The 11,296-nt window shown below is 38.9% G+C and overlaps 1 long non-coding RNA gene across 1 annotated transcript; it reads left to right on the top strand.

Annotated features, from left to right (window-relative positions):
- Positions 1 to 1,210: 1,210 nt before the first annotated feature.
- On the top strand, positions 1,211 to 9,387 carry LOC130540988 (uncharacterized). Its single transcript, XR_008955024.1, has 3 exons — positions 1,211 to 1,363; positions 5,125 to 5,220; positions 6,643 to 9,387. It is a non-coding gene; the product is annotated as an uncharacterized LOC130540988 (long non-coding RNA).
- The last annotated feature ends 1,909 nt before the right edge of the window (positions 9,388 to 11,296 follow it).

Here is an 11,296-nt window from a genome sequence, read left to right as displayed (position 1 = left end):
GATCTTAGTAGAGGAAACAAGGACTTTGTTTCCTCTAGGGAAAGCAAGGTCAGGGAAGCCACCCTGGGGAGCTCAGGCTGAGGTGCTGGAGAGGATGGTTCTCAGGACTGGCTGGGAAGACTCAGTGAACCTCTCCTCTGCCCACATTTTGCCTGCAGCTGCCTTCAGAGATTAATGGTCCTTTTTTCTCTCACCTTCCAAATTTTACCAAAGTACTTCTAATTATCCTACTCTGACCCAGAGCCATGAGAGGAAAAGGATTTGGGGGAAGACAATTCCCACTCTAGAAAAGATGGTAGTGATGCCGATTTGACCACAATCCAGCACAACTTTATAAATAAAGATCCTATGAAGAAAGAATAAAGTAGTTGGGAGATTTTCCCAAAATGTTTGGCCTCTTGTGAAAACCAGGTTAACATTCTTAGCTGATTCTGTTTGTAGATTATTCTGTCAACTATTGCCACAATAATGACAAGCAACTCCAACATTTCAATGACTATAAGAGCAGGTATTAACATCTCACCGGTGTGTCTGTGGATCAAGTAGGGCCACTCTGCTGATCTCAGTTGGGTGTGGCTCCAGGCCAGGGTTTAGATTCAAATCTGCTTCACACTCTTGTTGTTAAGAGCTACTGGTGGTAGGCAAATTAATGGTCCCCCAACGATGCCCATGTCCTACTTCCTAGAACCTGTGCATATGTTAGGTTACGTGGCACAGGGGAATTAGGTTGCAGAAGGAATTAGGTTGCTAATGAGGTAAACTTGAGATGAAATTATCTTGAATTATCCTGGATTATTTGGGTAGGCCAATGGTAATCATGGGGCTCTTAAAAATGAAAGTTGGAGGCAGGAGACACAGAGAGAGAACTGGAGGGAGAAGCAGAGAACAGGCAGCGTGGGAAGAACACAGCCTGATGTTGCTGGCTTTAAGACAGAAAAAGAGGTCACAAACCCGAATGTGGCAGTCTCTAGAACTGGGAAAGGGCAAAGAAACGACTTCTCCTGGAGCCTCAAGAAGGAACACAGCCTTCCTGACACGTTGATTTTAGCCCAGTATTACCCGTTTCGGAATTCCGACCTCCAGAATAGTAAAGAATAAATTGTTGTTTTAAGTCACTGTGTTTGCGATGATTTGTTCTGGTAATTATGGTGTCATAGAATCCTCTTATGCCACCAGAGTTTCATTATCTTCCTGCTGATGGCAGAAGTGCAAAAGAGTGAGGAGAAGCCCCCAGTGCTCTTAAAGCTCAGCCTAGGACTGTCACCTCTGCTTAGCTTACTATCAGTGGGGTGAGGAAATATACATCACCTTTTGTGGAAGGAACGTCAAAGTCATACAGCTAAAGATGTGGAGACAGGGAAAGGTAAAGTCTTGGACACAGTAAAGCAACTTACTGCAGAGGACATCTTACTGCAGTAACATCTTACCGCAGTCATGCATTAATAACACTTATGAATGAGATTAACTACTAAATGTTCTGCATCTTAAATTAGAATTCAGGCATTCCATCCTCTAAAATGAATACCATGCTGCACTCATTATATTGGAAAATCGTGAAAATTGAACAATTTTACCTGCTACACGGGAAGGGTGAAAATGATTTGTTTGTGGGGCATTTGCACTGATACAGCCATTCCAAAGAGCAATCTAGTGGCACTTATTGAAATTGAGAATGTATTATATATACTCTGTCTCCCAGCAAGGCCTGTCTGTCCATCCCTCAGAAAAATTCAAAAAGTTGTCAGGCGAGGGGAGATTTATTGAAGTGTGGTTAAATGTTGCAAAGAGTACCCCACGGGTAGGAGAACGAAATACAAGATGTGATAGAGGCATATTATGGCTTATGACATATACTATATAGCAGTGAAGAGCAATGAGTGAGATTCACATACAGAAACATGTATAGATTACAGAAACATATGTTGAGTGGGAAAACAGAGAGAGAGGGAAATCCCACAGCATAATACCATCTATGCATAATTAGGTGCCCACATAGCACCGTGTAGTTTTCAAGCATCTGTAATTATCTAAATAAACATATAGCCGGTGGATTGGAAGAATATATACTAAATACACAAATAGGTGCCTATGCGGGGGGTTGGAAATGGGATTGAAAAAGACAAAGAGAAAACTCAAAAGATTCTTAAAAGAGAGACTCTGACAAACGGATGATGACAATAGTAACTCATAAACTAAGTACTGGCTAAAGCAAATTCTGCACACCTGATCTTAAGAAGCACGGGAGAGAGAGAGAAAGAAAGGGAAAGAGAGAACCTAAGGGAAGACTCCAGGAAAGAAGTAGAGGAGGTATTTGGCAGTCAGGTAACAGCTTCATAAAGCAGCTAAGTTTCTATATCACAGTTCTTATTTTCTATTAAGTTTGTTATTTGGGAGGAGATATCAATGATTTCTAGCCTTCCTTAATAGCACTGTTTCTGTGTGTGTGTGTGTGTGTGTGTGTGTAGTGGCACTCATATATTTATATAAAGCGTCTGTGAAATTTCTCTATAGCTATTTCGTTTCTCTCAACTATTCTTAGTAAGTAGTTTCTGAGAGCTATTAGACCTCAAGGGTTAATTTTTAAACCTACATTTCAAGTTTTTCCTTTTCAAAATGCATCTTTCTTGTGAATAAATATGGCAGAATGAGGCAGCTGAAGTGATCAGTTACCTTGGGTGTGTCCTCAATCATGGAAGCTTTTCTCTGCAGGATGGAAATTGCTTTCATCTTTCAAAGTAAAGCCATGGAGAGAAGGCTGGACCAACCAGGCTGTTGAGATATTAGAGAAAATCTCAGTCTTTCAATGAGAGGGACAATTGAAGAAGTTTCCCAGGCTGCATCAACTGCGACGCCATTGTGTCGGCTGCAGAAGTTAGCTGCACCTCATGCTGCTGCTGTCCATGCTGACTGCAGTCCCCTGGGCATGTTTACGTTTTGTCTGAGTTCTTAGCACTGATTTTTTCTGGCATTCAGGTTTCACATCTGTAACCGCTGTTGCCAGAGGTAGAAGCTTTGTTGAGATTGAGGACTATGCTGGACACACAGTAATTCCATTATCACCAGATTAATTAGTAATGAATGAACACATGACGCTCTGCTCTCTCTCTGTCTCTCTCTCTTTCTCTGTACATACACGCACATATATACATCATACATATATTTCCCCTAGAGATCTATTCTGTCACTTCTCTTACTACACTCCCTTCCCATTTCTGCTGGAATCCTGGATCACCAGCCTGCCTCTCTCATTCTCGCCAAAGCTCCACCGCCTGTGGGTCTCCACCAGCCTTTCTCTTCAGGTTGCTCAAGACCAAAATTCAGGAGCTGTAGCATTCAGGTAAATTATGTAGGGAAGGGTAGGATATGATGGGAAACAAAAGCAGAGATCCTTTTCTCTTGGAATATCCTGGCCTAGATTACAATATTTTTGGCATTTAGGCACTCACTGGACTGGCAGGGCAGGGCAGGGTATAAATTGGGCTGGCTGCTTGCCAGGTTGTTATCTCCCTTAACCAGTCTGTCGGCAGTTCTCTGGGAAAACACAAGTTCTTTCCCACAAAGGTGCAGAGAACTCACTCTGATTGGATTTCCTCATTGTAAAAGAAAAGATGATTACTTAAAAGAGGTATCTATGCTACTGATGGGATTTCAGGCTTTAGTGGACACAATATTTTAAAAATCAAGAGCATTTCCACACATGAGAAGACAGACAGATGTACCCAAACATTGCCTCTGTTTCAACCCATTTCAAATGAGGAGCAGGATTAACACTTCTTAGAGTTCAGGGTAAGTAATCCACTTACCAAGGTGTTCATAAACAATGTGCAGGAATAGGAGGAAGGGTTTCATGTTACCCAGTGGATCGCATTTTACTTCAAAATTTCACCTCTGACTCTACCGTCAGTCCTCCACAAATATGCCTGTGTCCCTTTTCCACATCTCCAAACTTGCCACTGGCATCCCTCTGGCCTAACAACAAGGCTTTCCAAATACCTGGGCTCCCCCTCCTCAGAAGACAAGGAGAGTTTTCTGTCACACATAAAAGAGGTCAGGCTGTGAGATAAGAACAGGAAAGTTGGGCTTTTTTTCTTTGTGTATGTAAATTCTTAGTTGAATATGCATGCAATGTTAAAAAAGACTCTTCATGGATATTTACCAGTTCAAATGGTTTTTCCAGATTGTTTTCCAGCATGAAAAAAAAAGCAATTGGAACCAGCCTTAAATTAGAATTAAAAACAGATACTTCTTAAAAGTATATGTAAAAAAGCTCTAGGTTACTGAGATTCTTTAATCACGACAACTTTATAATGTGCCATCTGTGTGCAGCAATAGGGTTCTCATCAGTTGAAAGGTTAATCATAAGCTACTGAAGAGCTGACTCCAAGCTTAGCTCTGAGTGGAGAATTTATTACATAGTCATGATCTTATTTAGCATGCAGGGTAAATCGCCTCATTAGGAATATAATGTGAGGGAGATTCACAACTTTTCCGACAGGTTCAGAGAGGTCAACTAAGGAAAAGAAGGAGGCCAGTCATGGAAATAGGACTCTGGCTTGCTGTGGGTGTATACTTGTCTTGTCTAGTGCCTGTAAACTTACTCATTTTAAGAATGATATCTGTCAAGAAAGGAGAAAAGTCCCCATTAGAAGGTGAAGACCCAGAAAAACCTTTCAGAGGTTTGTCCCAGAGGTCATAGGTATGAAATGCAGTAATAGACATCCAGTTAAGGGAGTCTGAAAGGCAAGGGTGAGAAAGCATAGCAAGAGGTAACAATCTCTTGGATTAACAGTAGCTTTCATTAACCCTGAGCCAGCCCTCAGCACAGGTGGGAGGCAAGGAAAGGTTGTTTTCTTTTGTCCAGTTTTATTTCTTTATCCTGTATGAAATCTTTTCCTTTACTCATGGCCCAGAATAATTTCTACCCTGAATGGCCCAAATCCAAACTTTCAGCACAGGAATCTTTATGAAACTCCTCTGGTGGCTTAGGGCTCATTTTGGGTATGATCTTGACCTTTCCATCTTTCCAAAGTTTTCCTGCTTCCTCTAGGGCAGTCACAGCTTATCCTTTCTGGCTCCCCTTTTACCACCTTCTACTGGAATTTACCTGACCTCCTCTTCTCACAGCTTGTCAGGCTCTAGAGAGACTGACCTCTGCAGATGGTTTAAAGGGAGAAGCTCAAGGGTACACAGTTCACAGGGCTGCCAATCAGGCCTGTGCAGGTAAGAAATGCATTCTAGCAGTGGTCTCTTGGAGGCTGCGCTTCCTCTGTTGCTTTCTTCCACAAAAGAATGCCTTTTTTTTTTTTTTTTTTTTTTGAGACAGGGTCTCTCTCTGTCACCCAGGCTGGAGTGCAGTGGTGTGATGTCACCTCATTACAACCCTCCACCTCCCAGGCTCCCGTGATCCTTCTGCCTCACCCTCCTGAAGCTGGGACTATAGGCATGTGCTACCATGCCCAGCTAATTTTTCTATTTTTAGTAGTAGTAAAGATGGGGTTTCACCATTTTTCCCAGGCTGGTCTCAAACTCCTGACCTCAAGTGAGCCACCCACCTCAGCCTCCCAAAGTGCTGGGATTACAGGCGTGAGCCACTGTGCCTAGCCTTAAAATAATGGTTTTAATAGACATTTCAGAGATGCTGGTTCCATTTAGGTACAAGGGACAAAAGATAATACTCTTGGCATTAGGTAAAAAGGATAGATGAAGAAGCAGTTTTTCTAAGCTAGGAACTATTTTTCTAAGACATGAAAGAGACACAGTTTTAAAGGTTCCTAAGATACCAATAGATATTAAAGACAGTAATGCCTTTTCCATCATGATATCCCTCAGAAAGGAGTATCCAATGATTTAAGAAGTAAATCTCTAATGTTTCAATATTGAGAATTGATAGTATTAACTTATCAAGCATTCAAATTTCTCACATAATATTGGTATTTAAAGATGGTGGGAAACTTTCAGGAACTACTTAATTTTACTCAACTATACCTGTGATTCTGGCAGAACAACTTTGCTAATTAAAAAAAAAGTGAGGTAAAAATGATCTCACATTTACCTACCGTTAACCACTATAATAGGGTAAGAATGAAGTTAGGGAGCTTGAAGATTGCAGAGTTACTGCTTTGCGTGTAGACAGGGAACTATAAAAATGTCACCACTGAGTAAAAATGCCTGAGACTTTAGTTCCAACTCTTCTGTGGAAGCTTGTCATTTTAATTTCAGTGTCCTAATTTTTAAAGGAGAGTAAACTACAGGGTCTTAAGATTTAATCCATTTTGTCACTTTTAGGCATTTGATATTTTATACTATGGCATTTGAATAATGTGTTCATGGCACATGATGAGCAAAATGTGTAATATACACAGAAATAAAAATAAGGCAAGTAGGTCTCTATAGAGCAACCATGGGCCATTTCAGAGTCTGAGGTCTTTACCAGTAAAGAAAACTGTTGTTTGGCTTCCATGGTAGCCTGGTGGCTAGCAGATAATCCCTACCTTATTCTGTGAGAAAGAAAAAAAAATCAGAGGGTTAAGAATGTGATAATAAGGAGATATTATAAAATTATTTTCTGAATCTGGTACTAAACATCTTAATTCCTACTGTAAAGATCATTGTTGGTAGCTAATGTAACTTTTTGCACCATAGAAAACTCAACAGTCTAAAAGAATATATGAAGACAGAACCTCAACCTAGAAGAAATGGACAAATTCCCAGACACATCAAGGAATTCCTAGACAAACTATCAAAACTGAATCATGATTAGATAGAAAATCTGAACAGATCAATATAAGTAAAGAGATTAAAGCAGTAATAAACTCTCCCATCAAAGAAAAGCTCAGGATCTGATGGCTTCACTGCTGAATTCTACCAAACGTTTAAAGAACTAACACCAATCATTCTCAAACTCTTTTTAAAAATTGAAGATGAGAGAACACTTCCAAATTCATATCACGAGGCCAGCATTACCCTGATACCAACACCAGACAAAGACACTATAAGAAAAGGCAATTATGGACCAATATCCCTGATAAACATGGATGTAAAAATCCTCATCAAAATACTAGCAAATGAAATTCAACTGCAAATTTAAAAAAGCATTCACCATGATCGAGTGGGATTTATCCCTGGATGCAGGAAGGTTCAACATACACAAATCCATAAACATGATACACCACATCAACAAGATGAAGGACAAAATTTTTATAATCTCAATAGATGCAGGAAAAGCATTTCACAGAATTCAGCACCCTTTCATGATTTAAAAAAAACTCAACAAAATATAGAAGGACTGTACCCCAACACAATAAAGACCAGATATGACAAACCTACAGCTAACATTCTCAACAGTGAAAAGTTAAAAGCTTTTCTTCTGAGATCAGGAACAAGACAATAATGCTCACTCTCTCGACTTCTGTTCATCGTAACGTTGGAAGTTCTAGACAGAGCAATTAGGCAAAAAAAAAAAAAAGAGAGAAAAGGCATCCAAACTGAAAAGGAAGAAGTTAAATTGTCCCTGTTTACAGATATCATGATCTTCTGTACAGAAAACTCTGGCTGGGTGCTGTGGCTCATGCCTGTAATCCCAGCACTTTGGGAGGCTGAGATAGGTGGATCACCTGAGGTCAGGAGTTTAAAACCACTCTGGCCAACATGACGAAACCCTGTCTTTACTAAAAATACAAAAATTAGCCAGGCGTGGTGGCGCATGCCTGTAATCCCAGCTACTCAGGAGACTGAGACAGGAGAATAGCTTGAACCCGGGAGGTGGAGATTCCAGTGAGCCAAGATTGCACCACTGCTCTCCAGCCTGGGTGACAGAGTGAGACTCTGTCTCAAAAAAAAAATAAAAAAAATGAAGAAGAAGAAGAGGAGAAGAAGAGGAGGAGGAGGAGGAAGAAGAAGAAGAGAACAACTCTAAAGACTCCAGCAAAAAAAAAAAAGCTGTTGGAATTAATAAATGAATTCAGTAAAGTTGCAGGATATATAATTGAAATGGCTTTAATTTTCGTCCGCGCCCAAATCTCATGTCGAATTGTAATCCTGAACACTGGAGGAGGGACCTGGTGGGAGGTCATTGAATCTTGGGGGCAGATTTCCCCCTTGCTGTTCTTGTGATAGTGAGTGCGTTCTTACGAGATCTGTTTTTTTTTTTAAAGTATGTACCACCTCTCCCTTTGCTCTCTTCCTCTTTCTCTGGCCATGTAAGATGTGCCTGCTTCCCCTTCACCTTCTGCCAAAATTGTGAGTTTCCTGAGGCCTCCCTAGTCATGCTTCCTGTACAGCCTGTGGAACTGTGAGTCAATTAAACTTCTTTTCTTTATAAATTACCCAGTCTCAGGTAGTTCTTTATAGCAATGTGAGAACAGACTAATACAATAATCAATGCACAAAAATTAGTAACATTTCCATACACTAATCGCAAACTATCTGAAAAAGAAATCAAGAAAATCGTCCCATTTATAATAGCTACAAAAAGTAAAAATAATATACTTTTGAATGAATTTAACCAGGGAAGTAAAAGACTTACACACTGATTAAAACAAACAAAGAATTTATTAGGCGTGGAGGCACGTGCAAGTAGTCCTAGCTACTTAGGAGGCTGAGGCAGGAGAATTGCAGGAGCCTAGTGGTTCAAGGCTGCAGTGAGCTTGTTCACATCATTGCACTCTTACCTGCATGCAGAGCAAGACCCCTGTCTCTTAAAAAGTTAAAAAAAAAAAAAAAGACTGAATCTCTACTCCACTATTTTCCCCCCCAAACCTTTTCCCTCCATCAGTATTCAGACCAGGTAGAAACTTGGCAGGCTATAGTACAGATGATATATTTTGAAGTAGCCCCATTACTGCCCAATCCTATTACCTTCAACTCCTTCATGCTGTATACATTATTAGTTCATTCTGTATTCCTGTATCTACTCATGGATCAAAATGCACAGAAATTGCAAGGCAGGAAGTAAGATAAAACAGGAGGTCACACATCTACTCTTAAGAAGTGTATTCTGAACAAGAAAAATGCCTCAGTTAATGCTAGAAATTTTAAAACTTGTGGTGGCAATGAATGTTAGAGATTAAAAATGTGTTTGATTAGTTCAAATGATCAGGAAAGCAATTCATAAGAGATGTAAAAGATCCTACCTCAATTCAGGCAGAGATATACTACATGAAAACCTTCCAGGCACTCAAATCACTTCTGAGTGACCCCTTCCATGACTTCATTCATCACCATATTTGACACAACGTCCCCATTTTGTGATTGCTTCCTCCTACACAATTAGGGGTAGCATTCCATGTAGGAAAGTCGATTTTGGATCACTGGACTTATTGCAACTATTAGAATGTCATGTTCTTCTTTTAGAGTATTGTTTATAAATTCTTATCGTTTCCAAAATCCCAAATTTGAGCATTATAATATCTCCCAACTAGTTCAAAGTAAAATTGACCCTGACCACAAGAAGGAAGACAAAAATGTAGATAATAAGCTGTCCTAATTTGGATAAACTACAAAAGTCTGTAAGTTCCCTGTTCTATAAAATGGGAATAATGATACTTTTACAGAGTCACATGATAATAAAATGAAATAAAGCACATAGTGCACCACTTGAAAGAGAATAAAATCTAAATAAAGTTGCAATTATTCTCACTAAAAGAAAATAAACTAAGAAATAATCATTTGATAGTATTCAAAGCAGTATTCAAATCACAGTATATGGCTTTAAACATGTTTTAATATTTAACAATATGGAATGGAAATAAACTAAGCATTAAACTAGAGAAGTTAGAAAAATATATTAACCATAAAAGGTCAGAAAAGTATTCATAGAAATTATTGTGTAAAAAAGAAAAACTGTAAAATTAATATAGTTTCCATGCTAATACTTTGAAACATCTCATTAAATGCAGAAAGTATTTTCCAGTCTCATCAATCAAACCAAGAAAACTCAAATCTACATTACCATATAAAAAGCATACAAACTCGGATTCTGAGGAAATTAATTAGGAGAATAAAATAATATTTAATATTAAATTATACAATAGCATTAGTAATTTTCCTAGAAAACATTACAAGACTGTAACTGACACAAGAAGCAAAAAACTTGACTAATCCAATAACCACTCCAAAGTCCACCTGGTTCTGTCAATTTCTACCATTGCTCATCCAGTCCATGGGTTGGTAAGCTTTTTCTGTAAAAGGTCAGATAGTAAATATTTTAAGCTTTGCAAGTCATTCAGTCTCTGTTGCAACTACTCAGTTTCATCATTGTAACTAACATGAAAGCAGCCATGGACACTAAATGAATGAGCTGGGCTGTGTTCTTATAAAACTTTGTTTATAAAAACAAGTTAGAGTCCAGATTTGGCCTGGGAGCCATGACTTGCAGACTCTTGATCTAGTCCTAGTTACTACCATCACACTGCTAAATTATATCCATAATCTCCCAAATAGTTTGCTTACATCTACTCTGCAAAGCAGCACCCCTAACTAATCTGTTCTTCACAGTGGAGAAAGGCAAAACTAAGTAACAACACCCTGTTTCACTTTGAACATCTTTTCATATATTTGCTCTTAGGATAAAGGAAGAAATGCATAAGAAAGCCCAGCCCCCATCTGCTCCATACTCTGCTTCCTTTCAATTGCTTCTGCCTTTCTGCTCTCTTCCACCACAGGACTTCTGTATATGCTTGTTTGTCCATCTGGATGTTTCTACCTCTCGTCTTCCCTAATCAGCTCCTCCTAAGTTATACCTCAGCTCATGCATCACTTTCTCAGCTAATCATTCTCTGATTTATCTGCCAAATTCAAAACCCCTGGCTTTTCCTGGCACTATTCTGTGTGGGCTGCAATTTCATACGTATTTGTTATATTTGGATCATTATGCATATCTCCACTAGATTATATACCCTAGGAGGGCAGAAGGTATTCCTGGTCTGTTTACCATTTTGTCCTCGGTCCTAACATCATGTCTTTTATGTAACAGAGGCTCAATAATTATTAGTTGAATGAGCAAACAAACTAAAGAATGAGTAAGAAAATAAGTGAACCATGGAACAAATTTAAAATTCATCAAATAAATACCTCTATAAAACATTCCAGTGTCAATTACACAATGATTTGTTTCAACTTTTTTAGTTCCCAGGCTTTACTAAAAATTCTAAAGCATAAAATATTTCAAAAGTCTACCCAATTTATTTCATAAAACTAGCATAGACATATTAAAACACAACAAGAAGAGCTGGAAATTGTCTTTTCGCAATATTCTTTCTTGACCTCTTGATACAATCAGCTATATCTTTTCCTCTTC

This window comes from Pan paniscus, chromosome 17 (assembly GCF_029289425.2).
Source record: "Pan paniscus chromosome 17, NHGRI_mPanPan1-v2.0_pri, whole genome shotgun sequence".
In the NCBI taxonomy this organism is placed as follows: domain Eukaryota; kingdom Metazoa; phylum Chordata; class Mammalia; order Primates; family Hominidae; genus Pan; species Pan paniscus.
This window is presented reverse-complemented; position numbering and strand designations above follow the sequence as displayed.